The sequence below is a fragment of the Temnothorax curvispinosus genome, unplaced genomic scaffold, assembly GCF_003070985.1.
Source record: "Temnothorax curvispinosus isolate PA1 unplaced genomic scaffold, ASM307098v1 QBEX01015766.1, whole genome shotgun sequence".
NCBI classification, from domain to species: domain Eukaryota; kingdom Metazoa; phylum Arthropoda; class Insecta; order Hymenoptera; family Formicidae; genus Temnothorax; species Temnothorax curvispinosus.
The window spans coordinates 358,979-376,704 of record NW_020225546.1 but is presented as its reverse complement, the minus strand read 5'-3'; the positions used below and the strand labels follow the sequence as shown (position 1 = coordinate 376,704).

Here is a 17,726-nt window from a genome sequence, read left to right as displayed (position 1 = left end):
CGTGGAATTCCTCCGAATTCTAATGAGATCCAAGCAGAGATCCATGAGAGGAAGAGAGATTTTAATAAATGCGCGAACGAGACCGCTGAAGGAGATTTCCCACTGAAATATTTCCGCTGATATTTCTTCGTCGATCTTGGAAGTAATTCAGACGCTCGATACCGCTCCATAAATATTTTCGTAAGACGCAACGGCTATTTTCCCCGCCTGCCCGTGTACGGATGATCATTCATTGTGATCAACGACGTGTACAAAACACACGAAGCGGTATGTTTAAAGTTTCCTGGCTACGGGGAATAAGAATGTTGAACTTTCGATGCGATAGCGACGATTTATCATCCGACGAATCTCTTACGGCGAACCGAAAGTATCAAAGATTTCTCTGCCCGCGCATTCCCTCCGCAAATTGATCGTCCGCTGCATGCCGAACGCAAAATTTATGGAGATTGATCCTACCGGTTAATACCGTAATAATTCCTGAATATGCATGTCGCGCCGGTATAACTCTCATGTGGCCGGTTATTGGCAATATGTAAAGCCGGTGGCCGATACTTTTAAATTACGCTAAGTGCGTTTGACGCGGGAAAGGCCCATCGCTTCTTGTTACTCTGACAAGTAATTGATAGTTATATCTCCCGTATATCGGCCTGCGATATGTATTTCCCCGTGTCTGTTACAGATATTTTCATATTATGTTAGTTATAGCATAAATATCGTAAACATTTTTATAATCGTATTTTCTTTTTACTAGAATTTATTTTCTCTTTATTACAGAATAGACTATTCTTTTGTATTGATAATTTCGTTGTCAGACAATGCAAATAATCTTGACGTCGGTTCATTTAATTCTGCAGTAATAAAAGTTTGCAAAGCAGTAAAACAAAATCTTTGAAACAAACTCCAAGCTTTAGAATAATATAAGTATAATCTTACGAACTTAATTATAAATAAGCTAATGGATAAAAGAGTGAAATCAATAGAAACTATTATTCACTCTACCTATACTCACCGATCTCCGGTATGTTCCTGTCATGATCGCCCCCGGCTAAAAACTGAAACATAAAAATATTTTATGGTCTTACATACAATGCTCAAATGTCAGGTATGTAATGCTCCTAAATTAAAATTAAAAAAAAATTACACGAAACGGAAAAATACACGGAGAAAATTGCTACGGTTGTTACAACAACATTCTCTATGATTGAAAAAGAAATATATGTGAATTCAAGTTATACTGATATTACATTAAATATAGCTCATTTATACGGTTCTCATAATCGTAGTTCTTACTATAAGTAACATTCGGTTACAATACTCTCATATATAGGTACCTCAACCAAAGGATTATTGGTACTCTTTCCAAAGTAGTCTGCAGTATGGTTGAGAAATCTATAAGATATAGTTGCACGGTATAGCACTGATTGTGAGAGTTCAGTTCAATCGCAAAGTCACTTCCAGAGTACTATGGTTTCCATAACCCTTTTGTATTGATAAGCAAACAATAACATTATTATTCTGTTGTATAGCAACCCTAACTTTTTCTCCGTGTAGAAAACAATTAAAACTTTGGATTAAATAAAATTGTATCATATTATCGCATATTATAATTTACAATATTTAGGTCTGACTTAATTTTCTCTTTCTAATTATTGAATTCTATCATAAACTTGTTATAATGCCACTTACGGCGGCCGCAGTTAATCCCATTATCAATCCCATTATCGCAAGCCGATATTCGCGAGCTCCTAAGATTGAAAGTAAAAATTACTTTTCGCTTCCGCCAAATGAAGTTTGTTCAGGATAACGGAGATCTCCGGGAACAGCGGAATAGTGCACGGTCGAAAGGAGGTGCTTTCAGTCGACGACAGTGAAACCCGGCGGCAGAAACTTCTGGCGGTGACGCGAAAAGATCGCCAGTAAAATATGACACCGCTGTTTTTCCCGGAATCTAACAAATACTGTTACTTTTGGTTCCCTATCCGGCGAACACGACAACAAACGGATCCATACGTTTACGTCAACACGCTCTGTAACTTTCATAGAGAACTTTCGCTTTACAGAACGTACGGCGTACTCAGAAAGAACTTCCCTCGCCTATTGAAATCTGACAAGGAATCCTAGAAAAACTGGGTCTCTCTATATTCTGTTTATAAGTTGGAAAATTTTAAATTGTAAAAAAAGTTATTTCGAAATAGCTTATGGTAAACTGATGATCAAGCAATTTTGACCATTTAATAAAATTTTCTGTATATATAAAAAAAGTTAATGTATGAGACCAATTAAAATATTAGAGAAACACTATATTATAAAATTATAAAAGTTGTAAAAATTCTGACATAATTTTGTATCAAATAATTTCTACGGTTTAATAAGATGAAAAGATTTCTTACAATAAGTAAAGACCGAATACAGATCTAACAATAAGTGCGGCAGGCGAATTTTCAATTAAAAACTGTCTACATTATTATTTAATACGTCTTATCTCTTGTCACATACAAATTATTTCTGTGAAATTAATATTCTGTTACACGCTGTTACCGTACTTCACGCGGTAATTAAAAAATTTACACGATGTGCAATTTATCAAAATGAAGTGAGATGCAGGGCGAGTGTGTCGACGATTAAGCAAAATATTCGTCGCAGCTGGCGGTTCCGACAATTAAATTATGCGACGTCGTGAAATATGCACGAGTGTCTTGAGGTGCACTCGTAAAAAGGAAATGAGACGCATAAGAAAAGGAGGTTCAACTCTTCGCGGTTCTTTTTGTAGTTCCTCAGCTTGCGAGGCCACCCTTCCCTGCGGTTTCCGCGACACATAAACCGGGTTTATTCAAGAAATCGTGACTTTCCTGGGAAATAGAAACCGGCAAAAAGATATCCCGCGGTCGCTTCTTTTACCGCGAGAGAGAGAGAGATTCCTGGTAACCCACCACCGCGCTTGCGAGAGGCAAATGGCGAGAGAAACCTCTCGAGGGAACCCTCTTCCTCCTAGGCTAGACCTTCCGGGCTTGGGAAATCGATAGACCCTCCCCGCCCCCACAGTTTCCTGCGATTCTCCTCGATTTGGAGCTTGAGACCGTCCTCGCGTTCATGTGTCGATCGAGAACCCAATAATGTCTCACGTCGCGTCGGAGATTGATTAAAGGTATGATTGCCGTTACTCTCTGTATCCGTATTACGACATTTTCCGCATTGATAGGTTCCTAATGTCAGTAATGTAATATACTAAATTTTGTCGCTTAAATTATTATTCTCGTTATTATTACTTTAAATTAAAACTCATTATTTTTATATTTTGTTTGTGCCGTAGGACAAATTACCTAATTTCAGATTGCAATTTTATTTATTAGGTAAAAGAGAACATCTTTTTGAGTGTCTTTTTTGTATTCTTTTATACTTTTTCTGATATTTCTAACACAATAAGTATTGAAAGTAATTACGTACTTAACGCAATTTCTTGACTATTGTATTACTACCATCGCATTGCTTCGGGTTTTTTGAACAAAAGAAGTTTTTCAACAGTAGCGTTTGAATTGATCCATATTGTTTTTGTAAACGAAAAAACGATATACGAGTTCTCTTCCCCATTAGTTAGTATTTTGCATGCGCGACCGGAAATGTTCGGAAATCCGCGAGACCAAAAGCTTGAAAGCTGTTTTGTGATGGAAAAAAGAGAAGAAATGGATACACTCGTTGTCAATTTTATCTCGTCCTTTGCGCAGTTAATCGGACGATTAATCACTACGTGTTCGCGAAAGGATTTACCGTTCTGGCATATAGGTCGCGCACAGTGGGAATCACTCGCAACCTGTACTTCCTTGTCGCGAGGTGCGTTGATCCCTCGAGATGAAAATGGAAGGGCAATTTATTTTCCGCGTTGATTCGACACGCAGCCTCCAACGCGAACATTCCATGCAGACCTCCGCTCAAATGGCAGGTCCTTTCTGCTCATAAGTGCCGCACTTTCGGAACACACGAGCCGGAGGATTGATGGAAGCTCGTCTCCATCGCTGCCTGCCCGCAAAAAAGGAACCCTGAGCTTCACGTGAAATTGATAAATACGTGAAAATCCGCGGGAGCTCTCATAACGTGGAACGACACGAACGACACAATCCTGTTTCATACGCTTTGATAAACTTTTGCGGATTTGCGAAGCTAGTCTACAAGTTTTCGTTTGCATAATGTTTCGTGATGTCATGCGGGAACTAGGAACGAATAAATGCTGTAAACAGAATGTTTTGCAAAGTTCAGCATCAGAAGCGTATTCATTGGAGCTAACTTCGACTTTGTTTGCTGTTTAACGGCAGAGTCACGAAGTTATTTAAGATTAAAAATTAATGACCCACCGCGAAATGAGACTCTTATGGGTCACTGCATACAATAGGAAGTTTTTGCAATACCGTCTTTCAGATACAATAATCGTATCTGAAAGGCGGTATTGTAAAAACTCCCTATTATCTTTTATTAAAACGTTAATTTTTTAAAAAAATTTATTTCGATAACACTTTATGCTAACATTTATAAAATTCAGTTCCAATTAATTATTAAAAATTGAAAACTTTGTTAAATAACGATAACTTTCTTCAGCATTTTAACGAAATTACAATCTAAGAAATAACGTGGCAAAAGTAAGATATCTTGGAGCAAATTCTCTTCCTCTCTCTTATTCAATGGACAATATCAAGGAAACTTTACGCGTAATTTTAACGAAGCAATGACGAACAAACACATTTCTTAGAATAAACTGCCACAGTACTTTTACAGAGGAGAACTTCTCCCTTTTATGTCGTTATCTAACAGCGGCCGTGAAACCAGCGATCAACGTGGGCCACGCGGAACGGCATGAGTCCCACAATGTTTGCCAGCTCGTTGAATTTATCGCAATTCCATTAGTCTCCTATATTTAGACGAGCCGCGCAAACCGGCGCTTTGCAACATTGCCGTCTGTAAATCACGGACACAACCCTTCCCTTTTGGACGTTAACGAAATCGCGACGATCAGACCTTGACGTAATTTTATTCCGCTTGTTTACCCTAAGTAGTTTTCGGCTCAAAATAGCCAAATAGATTCATCCGCGAAGATTCATTATTTGCGAACAATTTATCTTCCTCGGCACCGATCGAGTCTGATTTGGAATATTTATCCAGCGAAAAGTTCATTTCAAAGGAAATACTTCCGATTTGCTAGAGAATTAAAAAAAATAAAATGTTGCTGTTCTCTATTATATCTCTTGGGAATCTAAAAAGCTACAACTTTTATTTAAATATCTAGGAAAAAACGTTGGAAACAAGCTATTAGGAATGCTAATACGTACGACAAACAAGAATAATATTTTATATTTGTGCGATAAATTTTAATATACCTCGCACATCCACGTTTAATTTAAATATTCCCGATATTTCACAATCGCGAACTTCTGACGAGGAATATTGAACGGCGGCTAAGCGCGGCATGCACTGAAGAAACCTGAATTTAATATCTTTAAATCAGTGCTTGCACTCGGCTGGAAATTAATAATATTCAGAAAATGAACTTCAAGGTACATAAAAATGCGAAAAACTTCGATATTGCATTAAAAATATAGTCAAATATTAATGGCACAAGTCAGTACGGAAGAACGGCAAGATAAAAATAGCGTCAGAAAATTGCAAAATGCAACCAAGGATCTCTCATGCATTTATGAAGACCTCCGAGATCTCTCGTGCTTATCTTCTATATTCTATCGATGGCTGCGAGCAAAATTGTTCTCTCTCGCAAGAGGACGTTCTATATAGACCGTTGGCTGCCTTATCGTTTCTTATCCGTCAGCCTGGCATGGTGTGTAGGGCGTCGATAACGCGGACAAAGAACGCGCGCGATCGCGAGATAAATGAGTGCGGCGCGAACGGCGCAGAATTCGATTTCCTTCGGTTTTACGCGGTCGCCGGAAAGTTATTTGCCTACGACAATAAACGTGTGTGTCGCGGGAAGGAGGAAAGTTCGGGATGACGAGGTGACGTTCACTTCGTCATTAACGACGATTGAACGGGGACCGCGATTAAATCGCGCGGGAACGCGGTCAGCATTGATTAAAGCGGACGAGGAGCACTGTCAGAGGGAGTTTGAGCTTCCGCGAAAACGCCTACCTCGTCAGATTTACATACGAATGTAAATACCGATCGCGCATCCGAAAATAGATCCATGACTTCGCAGCTTTTGTGTTGAGCGATTATTTCGATCGGTCTTATGACTCGACGCTTTCACGTCGACAATCAATCGCTACGATTGTTCGATTGCTTATTCACACAGCGATATTTGCAGTCAACGACTACATTTGGCTACGAATCGGTCACGAATTCGGGACAATTCAGTAATTGCCTAGGGTGATTACATGTTATACATGCTGTTGTAACCAGGGATTGAAACCGTCACAATTGCGGTGAATACAAATCTGGATGCGATAGATACACGAAAACGAGCTGTACACTTGTTTCTGACACAAAACACAAGGAAATATAAAACATATATTTTCACAAGATCACATTTTTCGTTGTATATTTAATTTCTTTTTTTCTCCAAATAGAATTCAGCACGCACAGCTAAAACACGAATTCTGTACATAACTAAACGCTAATGTTTTTTTATACAAAATGAGGAAAAATATCGGAATTTCCAAATATATTGGAAACCACGCATTTTTTGAATCACATATCAAGTAAAAGTTTCACAGTATGGTGCAGGAAATTGTAGAGAGAATATAATGCATGCAATAAAACAAAAGGAATCACTTTTTCCTCATCCTATATAATCCTTCGCGCGAAGAAAACTTTCGTGAGGATAAATGATGGCGTGCGTTAAGAACGAAAGGATCGGATATCCGGTCGTTCTTCATCCCTTCCGGACGTTCTATTTTTTGCGTCGTATCGTTTGTTATCAAGCTCTCGATCCCGGTGGGAAGTGCCAAAGCGACTGCAGAGAATTGATGAACCGCCATGGATAATTAAGAGTTCTGTTTTATATCTATGTGACTCTCTCAGTATTCGTTCCGTTTCCGTTTATGAATGAGAAAATAATTTTTTAAAGCAAGTGACTCAAGAACTGAATAAAACTAAAAAATTGACCTCGGAATATATACAGAAAATTACTGACTCATTGCATAAGTTGTTTTTTTAAGCACTGAGGGAATCAAGTTGTTTCTCATTTTAAAATAAAAAAACTGATCAACAATATTCAAAATGAATATTCACAATCTTAAATTCATTATTGATTAAAGTTAAACGGATGGGGCATATATGTTTTTATGAATAATAAATCTCAGCTCTCTCAATATCAGAGATGTTAGTAGGTCAGAACATTAACAATCTATCACGTGCCGTTCGTAATGAGGCGTGTATTAAATTCACGAATCTTCATATTCGAGACATTCAGTGTAAAAAAATTTTATAGAAAGCATCAATAGAAAGCCGCATGAAAATAAAAAAGAAACATGTTAATGTAAGAATTTTTTACAAGTCATATTTGATTTTAAAATCATAGATTTATATTATATATGAATGTTAATCCCTATTTTTTCTGTGTTTTTCTACAAACTTATCGTAACTAAGAAAACATTTTGCACAAAAATTAAAGCATATTTTTGTAAAAATAATATCGCTTTAACAAAATGCATTATACTTCATTATCAGAGAATGTTTTGTATTTAGTAAAACTGAAATTTTTGGAAAATTTTATATGGAAAGATCCAGTAATATATGTATATATGTATTTTGAATTATAATATAGGAAAGTGTGTTATATACGCAAAATTGATTTGTCACGCGCATTGATAATCGAAATTCGTTGGAAACTGAGCTATTTTCGAGCTTTCAATATAAAAATATCGTATCCTTTGTTTACGGCGGATTTCAAATTCACTTCTCGTCGGTATCGATTGGCGAGCGCGTACGCGATGGTCGTACGAGTTCACGGGAGGAAAAAGAGTTTCCGGATACGGTACGAAAAACCGCGACAGCAAGATATTCGTCACAGCTGTCGGACGTTTTCCGAGATTTGTCGCGAATCCGTTGGTATGCAATATGCCAGCGCGACGTGTACCGGTACTACCAGTAGCCTGCAAATATCGAAAACATATCCTCCGTCGAGATATTGCACCCTCACCTCGACCCTCATTTCTGTAACTTCCGCGAACGAGACGGCGACGTCGAGAGCTCTTCAGAAATGGAGGCTTTTACGACTCTTACGAGCACGGAAATTCGAAGGGACATTCGTCGAGTCGGAGGGAAACATGATCCCTCGCAAACTTTGATCCACGACCATGCTATTTTCGCTCAAAGCATCACGCTAGCTTTCGCTCGAAACCAGGTTTATACACGATTTCGTTTTACTTTCTTTTTTGCATCTCATTCTGTTTCGTTTTCGGTCACTCTGCCTTTTTCAGTCGCGATTCTAAATTATTTTTTCTTTTTAATAAAACAGAGAGTCTTCTTCTTCTCTTGTTCTCTAGATATAAAATTTTACATAGATTATATATATATTTTATAATTAATAATTTTATTATAAGTATTTTGCATATTTGGGTCGGACTACATCCTTCCAAGAAAATTGTAAAGATACGATAACGAATCTATTGTGAAAAGCGCGAAAGCTTGAAGAAAAGCTCACACAAAAATTCGAATTAAATCTAATTATCTTATCCATTTCTCAAAACTCTGATGGCTCTTTTCGCCAAGTAGATAAGCAGAAAGACTTCTCTCGTTCTTATTTCGAAACGACAACGATTGATGATCACGTTGAAACGAACGTAACGAATGACTTCAGTGAGATAAACGTGACGTGTTATTAGACGAAGAGAAGAAGAATGGCTCGAGAATAGGTTTAAAAAGAAACAACGTAGAGTCGATCATAATTACAATGCAAATTTCCCTATAAAATTGGCTTGTAACGAAAACACCGCGCCACGTACAAAACAGGTTAATTGCATTCAAATTCCAAACTACAAAATGTAATAAACGAAGCGACGTATATATAATAAATATTCAGCGATATACTCCGAATAAACGAATTATAATAAATATTCGAATAAAAAGACCATCTTTTTCCGTCGTATAATCATGTCGAGTGACTCGCGTGACGGGATACTCCGCGTGATTGCGGCACAAATTAATAATCGTCTAGGAACGAATGCAGCCTCCGGCTAAGTCGTAGAAATGAAAAACCGCATATAGGATGGCGACAGGATGTTCCTGACGTGCGCGGAGGGACGCGGAATTGTGCGCGAAAAGTTAAACGAAACTGTTGGGGAAATTGCAGACCTAGGCGGAATGTCGCGTGCAACGAGTGCATCGTGATTTTTGCATCACAAACTCGACCATTGTATCGAATTCATTGTATCGAACAATGGCATTCTCTCAGGAACTAACAATCGAATCGTAAATCTAAGAAGAGAACTCGTAACGCGCGTGTACAATGGAATCGTTCTCTCTTTGAAAAGTCTATACGGAATAAAATTTTTGACAAAATCATCGTTTCTAGAGTAAATGACCTTTTCAAAAAGAAATTTCAATTGTAGCACACGATTACACTGAAATCAGTTTAAAATTGTCGCTTTCACGTCATCGCTTCAACTCCGCATCTGGAGAGAATATCTTCATTATTTTTTCGCCTGTCCGATATGCGGAAGAAGATATAGGAAAAAAATACGCGAGAAGAAAATAAAGGGACGCTTTAGGGGCGGAGGGTATTCTCATTTCCTATGACGGATGACTACGTCATTGACAGGAGGGAGAGCAGAAACTATGCAACGGCGCTTTTTCAGCGGACTCGTACTCGAAACAATGCAGAGACGGGACGTGACTTCCGAGGAAATGCCATGTGTGCGGCGTATCCGCCGCCGTAAATCACACATTACCGAAACGACCAATCCAGTATGACCGGACCGATAAAGGCGGAGAGAAACGGGAACAAACGACGTCGTACTGCCGCTCTGATATTTACCATTAGCAGCAGCAGCATAGCAGCAGCAGCTATAATAGCCATGGCGCGGGCGTCCGGGTGTTCCAACGGAAGAACATGGCACTTGTCCCGGTGCCCGAATCAATCGTACGTTTGCTGCCGAAGACGCGCCTATGCGATGGAAAATGAAAATCCATCGCGCCCCGGGTGTAGGCGGCAAATTATCGACCCGCCAATTTCCGGTCTGAAAATTAATGGCCTTGTTTGCGCGAGGAGCAGCACCACGGTCCGGTCTTGTTACGGAGCGGAGATATGAGGTGTTCCTGAGCACTTCCGATCGGCCTTTTTCGGTGCCGGGACCTCCCGGAAGCTGTTCCGACTTTACGCGAAACACGTTGAAAATTTTACCCCGCGCAAATAGCAACAATCTCTCGAGCTCTGAAATTCGTTTCGCTGATGGAGGAGGCTTTATCGCGACGTTGACAAGCGAGCGTGATTTTGGCCTCGTCACGCGTGAGATGAAATGACTTTGCCGCATGTGCCATGCTCGCGGCGATAAAATAAGAATAATATATAAGATAACATTTAATATACCTGCGCGCACAATATCTTCTTCGCCTTTCGCTACGCGATAAGATGGATTTTACTGCGCGAAACTCGCGTGATATTGATTCGCCAAGCCATAAACGTAAATTATCCTGATAGGATTCGCCGCGCGTCTTCGTCGCTCGTTTCTTGCGGGTTCTAATCGCACCGTGGCTTTTTATAGTCGCAATTTATACGCATAGCAGGTCACGAAACTCGGATTATCTCCGTAGATTACTCCCGCTTCATTTTCTCGGACTTTTCAGTTCGTCTATATTGCCGATCTGTTTGAAGTCCGCATCGCGAAGATCGAAAGTTGTTAATTTTCTTTAAACATAATGTACTGAATATTGAAGATATGAAATTAAATACAGATATTATGTAACACGAGTATTTATGATTATTTCCTTCAAGACGTTTAGCGATTCTCTTATGTAGCTCTCTATAAATAAACGTATTTCACATCATTAGCAAACAATATACATCGTATATCTTCTCGATTTCTCCTGCAATCGCGTAATTCTGTTCTTTCATGCGACGTTCGAGCAAAGGAGCATAATTGTGCGCAAAATAAGGTACTTGTACGCATATTGAGCGATTTTCCGCGAAAGGGCCGCACACTCAAGTTCGAATCAAATGAACAACCTGTAATTAAACGCTCGCGGGTGGTTGCGGTCGAATTTGCATATAATTGGGATTAAAGCGTTTCACCATGGAGATTGGGAAAGGTGCCGAGGTGGACACGATCTGGCTTTTGTACGTACGCCGAAATTTTCGTCACGTTTTATCGGCGTTTTTCACCGTCGCCGCATCGACTTAAACCGCGCCGGCCGTGCACCGGTAATGTATGCATTCCTTTACCCTCCGCGATAATGTATGCGTCCCTTAATTTTGCATTTTCGCTGATCCCCGATGCTCCACGTTCTCACGTTGATTTATTCAAAATTGATCGTACCCGCGTTTTCGGATATTCAACCGCGACCCGTTTCGCCAACATTTTCGCGAACTTCGCAATTCCGCGCGCACAATATCATTTAATAATAAAACAATAAAAAATAAATTGTGATATTTAATAACAAAATAAACGTTAATAGAGAAACGGATTTTGGCGCAGGCTGCGCTTCATCTCGCGGTTGTCGGGACGTTCTGTAATTATTCTCGCGCGATGGCGTGAACTCGTAAATTATCGTCAATGCGACACCCGTGGTAACGGGTGGCGAACACTATTGCGTCGATCTGCTTCGAGACATTTAATTGAATTTGGGAAAAGCGAGGCGTAAACAAGTGAAGCATCTGCGCTATTTATACGAAGCGAGAAGATATTTTATTAACATTTCTATTAGCGCGATGTATAATCTTGACGCAATAGTACAGTGAAATATTATTGCGGATTAATTAATTGTTTAATCGAAATATTCAACGTTAAGATAACGTTGTTCGTACACCTCCGTTTTGATCATTCGCAACATTAACGTTTCCTTTGCGCCGATTATTTTACTTTCCTACGTGAAAAGCGTCTAGGAAAAAATAATATGTTCCGTTAAACACAGAATTATAAAATTAGAAATAATGTTTTGATCGGTAAAAGTTCATTTAACATTGAAAATTAAAATTATCAAACGTTTGTTATCTAGACGTCTTCTTGTCAGACTATCATTTTTTATATATTCGACGACGCTGCGGTTAATTAAACTCGTAAAGTTATACAAATTGAATTAGATCAGTTGTGCACCGCCAGATTACGGTATCCAATTTTACAGCGTGGCGTGCACGGCCGTAAAATTTTGTGTTACGTCATGACGGGAATCGAGATAAGAGGTTTCATAGTCATAGTGAACATATTAAAACGACATGTGCGGCATGCATATTGTGGCGAACGCTACGAGGGAAAAGACGAAACACACCGACTATTTATACGTACGGCTGTGGATTGGTCGGTTTCAGAGGTGGGCGAATTAGCAATAAAGCTGGTATCAAAATATCGATGTCAGCTGTAATACGCTGTAAAAGCTCGCGGTACCGCTCGCGGTGGCACATGAAATGACTCTTTCAGCGGTCCATATCGAGCTGTGTCCGGCATCGACCTAGACACTTGAGACTCAATATATAAAATTAAAAAAAAAAAAGAAAATATATATGTAACATTTCAAGCGGATCGTACAAACGAGGCTTGACAGTTTTGTGGCAAAAATAATTTACATGACAGCACGGTTACACAATTACAAAGGGAGTTTATTCGCAAAATAATTAGTCGCGCTTTTTAATTAGTCACGCGGCGCGTTTTCATTCTGCCGTTCTCGGTTGCGCCGGAAACGAATTTGTCGCGTATAAAGTGCTGAGGACAATATTGTGAAAAACAATGGCGGACGCGCCCGCGCGCGCGAGAGAGAAAGAGAGAGAAAGAAAGAGAGAGAGCGTATTAATTGCCGGCGATTTAGCGTCGTTATTCGAGCGTACATTCGCGACGTCGAGCTTTACGGCTGCGTATCACAAATCGCATCAGAGTGCCTCGGTACGTTGATGCCGGGTTTTTAATCGGATTCCCAACAAAAATCGGATTAATGACGAGTCTCTGTAGGCCATTGGAAATTGCACAAGAATGTTAAAAATTCCGGATTTGGTACCGCACAGCGCCGGTCGTCATTTCACTCGCTTTTACGTGAAACCGTATTCCAGAGAGGAAGCATAAATAATTTTGAGCAATCACCATTTTCTCGTTATTTCACATAGAATAATAACAATAATAACGATAATGACGATAATAACGGTCTTCCATTGTAGCACGTTTAACAAATGAGGGGCAAAAGAGAAAGATTATTTAAATTTTCAATGCTATCCGAACTTTTAACGGACAAAAACATTACTTCTAATGCTAACTCGTAAGTTTAGAACACACATATTTCTCCTCAGAAGCTCCCACATGAAAGCTTCCGTAAAATGGCGTCAAAAAAAGGGGCGAACATTGCGAATATTGCGACCGCATATACGGAATTACATTTCCCGGGTCAATTTATCAAAGCGGGGCGGAAAGTATGAACAAAGTTAACTTCTCGGATCGCGGGGAAAATTCCTCGTAGCAGCATCTTCGTGCCGTCCTCGAAGCTTTGCAACTTTTCCCGGCGGAGTTACGTGCCATCCGGATGCAGCTGTGACTTCCGCGAATCTCGCGCGATCTTCTTACCTCGAACAGTTTAATATTCACGGCGCGTCGTAGAATTGCGCGAATTACAATTTGTTAAGATCCTGCGAAGCTTCTTACGGCATGATTGTGAGAAACGCAATTGTCTGAATGTTTACTGCTGCTATCTCTAATCTTGTAATCGCTTTCTTAAAAGTAAATTACACGTACTTATTAAAATATTCTTTACCAAATATTATAGGTATTATAATAAAAATTGATATAAAATTTAATTGCAATGCCTCTTTCTAGCCATAAAATTAAAATATATAAACTGTTTTCTCGCGTATATGTATATTTTTTTAGATCTTTTTGTGTATATATTTATTAAATTCTTGTGATAATAATATAACAAATCATTCATTAGCTTATAAGTTAATTTATGATTTATAAAGATAATTATACATCTATTGCATAATCAGTGGAATTTGAATTGAGAGCGACTCAGGAATTAATGTTTCGAATTGAATTAATTCTCTCTTCATTAATTTTTATATTCTTCGCATCGGATGTGTTCGCTTTTCGCAGCGGCAATTGCCTGCAGTAGTGCGAAAATGTAAAATTTTATAGACGAACTAAACCAAGCGCATTCTCACGGTTTTCATGAAGGTGAGGAAACTTATAACAAAGGCTCAATTCGATATCGGTGCGCGGAAATTGCCGCGAACGACGATAAAAATGTAACCGCGCGCGAAATATCGCGGCATCATGGCTTTTTCTTCTGGTACAGTCTGCTTGCGAGTTTCTGAAGAAGCTTTCGCGGTGTGATCGATGTCCGCAAGCTCGTTTCGCGCAACAGCGAGATGCGCTAAATGAAAGAAAAAGAAGGAGATAGGAGAAAGTAAAAAAAAATGTTGCAAACTTGCGCGTTTCATGGCAGCAATCGAGACAACTCAATGTGATTTCCCTTTTACGAAGCCACCACGAACAAATCGTTGATTCCGGCGAAAATCGCGGCGAACGTTGAATCAGCGTTGCAAAAACAAATATGGGATCGGCACCAGACTCAGATCTTTTTCCGGCTGTCTTTCCAGTTCGTCTTTCGATCTACATACGCGATTTTCTATTAACCCGTATACTTAACTGCGTGAATCTCGGTTATTTTGATCGTAACACTTTTTTGCGTAATTAACAAATGTAAAAACGTTTCAATAAATTAAGGAAAAGCAATAATTGTGTACATTTCTTGCGTTAATTTCTAAGTTGCTTCGTCTTAAACTACATACTTTTCTTTTCTTTACACATATATATAAAAATTCGTGTAAAATAATATTACTGGAATAGAAAATATAATCTGACAATTTGCACAATTAAATAAAATTAATATAAACTGGTATAACTGTAGCCGTAATAATGATAACGATAAAAAAGTTAGAAAAAGTATACGTTTAAATCCGATTTAAACCCTTTTAAATTTAACAGATATGTTGATTGAATAAAAATACGGACTTATCTAGAAAACAAATGCTACAACATTAATAGCAAGTAACCTCTAACATTTTGATAAAAACATACAAAGAATATTACGATTCAGAAATCCATTAGCGCAACTATGCGATTACGTGTCGACATTCCAATAATTTTACTCACTGATTTTTTTCGTGATAGAAAGATACGAGTGATCGTATTGATCTGTGTGTGTGTTTATCTCTATCTATATATTCCTAATATCAAGCCAATTTCTGTTTTATTTATTGCTAAATATTCTGGAATTTGAGAAATAATTTTATTATAGTTTTATCGTAGCAACTTTATTTTTTAACGTAAACGCGCGCTTTTTATAAATTGCTACGATCTTAATAAAGTTCAAATAAGCGTTCTTTACGAAGTTTTCTTTGCTACATACTATTAAAAGAAGAACCAAGGTAAATATACGTAGAAGGAGAAATGTGAGAACGTTAATAAAAAGAAACAAAAAATGAAGCAGCGCGGCGAGGTGATCGGTTCGCGAGTTTATATTATTTATACTGCATAAACTTTCACAGCAAGTAGAAATGGAATTCCATACATTTGGCTGCAAACGCTTGCCTTACTTATAATTTAAAACAGAAATAACACGAGTTCGCTTTTTGCTATTTCAATACAATGATTCCTCCCCTAAGAGATTTTTTCACTGGTTTTTAAATCAATTCGAAGTATCGCAGATTACGTCTACATATGGAGGGGCAAAAGCCATAGTGGTGTAAGTCAAATTTTTTAAAATATTGACTCGTGTGCATAGGATGCAATTTATATATTGTATGGATTGGATCTATGTACACGAGTCAATATCTTAAAAAATTTGACTTACACCACTATGGCTTTTACCCCTCCATATTGAAAATCAAATCTTATTTGATTGTACAATTTTGTGCGATCCTGCTAAATTATCTATCTCGGTGATAACGAACGTAAGTTTAAAATGAGCAAAGTTCACAGTTCTTTAGGAATGCTAATGAATGCGGCACTTGATTCCAAGTCGGTTCACGTTGCACACGAAATGTAGGACTAGTGGGTGCGCGGAGTTTCCACCGGAAGTGAATCGTAAGACGAAGGATCGCCTAGAATCTCTGCAGCACTCGACTTTGTCTACCGAAATGTTTCAAGAGCACACAGAGAGCGCACACCGAGTTCGAGATAAAGCAAACGTCTATTTTCTGTTTTAGTTCGTTTTCCCATTTCTTTCTCTTTTCTTCCATTTTTAATGTGACGTCTTCATTACATCTCTTACCTCTACTTTATCCAATTCTCGCAGGAACACCAAGAATATATATTCTCTCTCTCTCTCTCTCTCTCTCTCTCTCTCTATTCTGCTTATTAATATTTATAATATTTCAAGATCGAGCAGCCTGGTGATAAATTGATATAACACTTGTTGGCAAGTTAACATGACAGGTCTGCGTTATCTTGATGGACGTGGCAAATAATAAAAAATAACTTAAGAAAATTGGTTTTTGGTAAATGGATGAAAGAGCTATTCTATTGGGAATGGTAATATAACCAAAAAGTTGTATTTGTCACAATATTGTATGATCGATAGTTTTGAAGTTACGTTTCAATATCGTGGAACCCCGAGATAGTTTCGTAATTCTCGGGAATTGAAAATACATAGCGCTTCTCTCTCGCAGAGGCGAGAATAGGTATAACAAAACCTGTATATCTCTGAATAAATTTCTTCTCGAAAAGCAAACGTCTTACGTTATAGTTTCGTGAAGTGACGAAATAAAACGACGTGTTGATATCTTATTCTTCTGGCTACGTCGGGAACGCGGAACGGCTTTAAATCGTAACGCGATATCACGAGAGAAGCCTTTTAAAGCGTAGCGTCAAGTACTTTTACGGACGTATACGAAAACGGCTTTTAGAATTCTATTAAAATTGTATGAAACGGTCTACGTTTTCGGGATACGGGCATTCTTAACCGACTCGCCTATCTCTCCGCCGTTTTTCCCGTTAAACTGGCACTCGAATCGATCTCAATTAACGCTCGACGACAGACCGGGGAAAAGGTTCGACTTTTGTTTCGAAGTGCAGCGGACAAAGTGGACAGTCGAAGAAAGGAAGGACATCGGTAACTAATAGCGAAAACGTGAGATTTTGTTGACACGCCGGCGGCACCGATAGAAAATCGGGAGAGTGAAAACAAGCGCGGACAATAGAGAAGAAGAGCTCTTAAAGCGAGTGACGTAAGCGAGTAGTCAATCTCGGATTTTTTTAGTTTTCAATCGCGAGGATAATTTCACCTCGATCTAATTCCTCGTGCCCTTTGTCCCTTTCAATCCCTCACACTGATACATAACACATCGTCTCGAAGCGACATTTGCGCTTCTCGAACGATTGTCCCTTTGTCATTTTCGCAATTGACGCGGAATCGCTCTCCTCTCGCAATCATCTCTCTCTCGATTCTCCGCCGGAGGCAAAGCGGAAGCAAACACTTGAATTCTACAAGCGTGACAGATATAAAATGTCTTTCTACACAAACCTTTTGATCGATAACCTAATGCCTTTGTGTACCCTCTCGTTTTCTCATCCCATTTCCTTCGAACGAATTTC

The 17,726-nt window shown here is 38.8% G+C and overlaps 1 protein-coding gene across 3 annotated transcripts in view; it reads right to left on the bottom strand.

Annotated features, from left to right (window-relative positions):
• LOC112466036 (transient receptor potential-gamma protein) overlaps positions 1-17,726 on the bottom strand; it is a 74,080-nt gene that overhangs the window by 40,559 nt on the left and 15,795 nt on the right. For all 3 annotated transcript variants that reach the window (XM_025033907.1, XM_025033909.1, XM_025033908.1), the window contains one exon: positions 1,010-1,052. The gene's annotated coding sequence lies outside the window, so the exon portion shown is untranslated. The remainder of the gene's footprint in view (positions 1-1,009; positions 1,053-17,726) is intronic.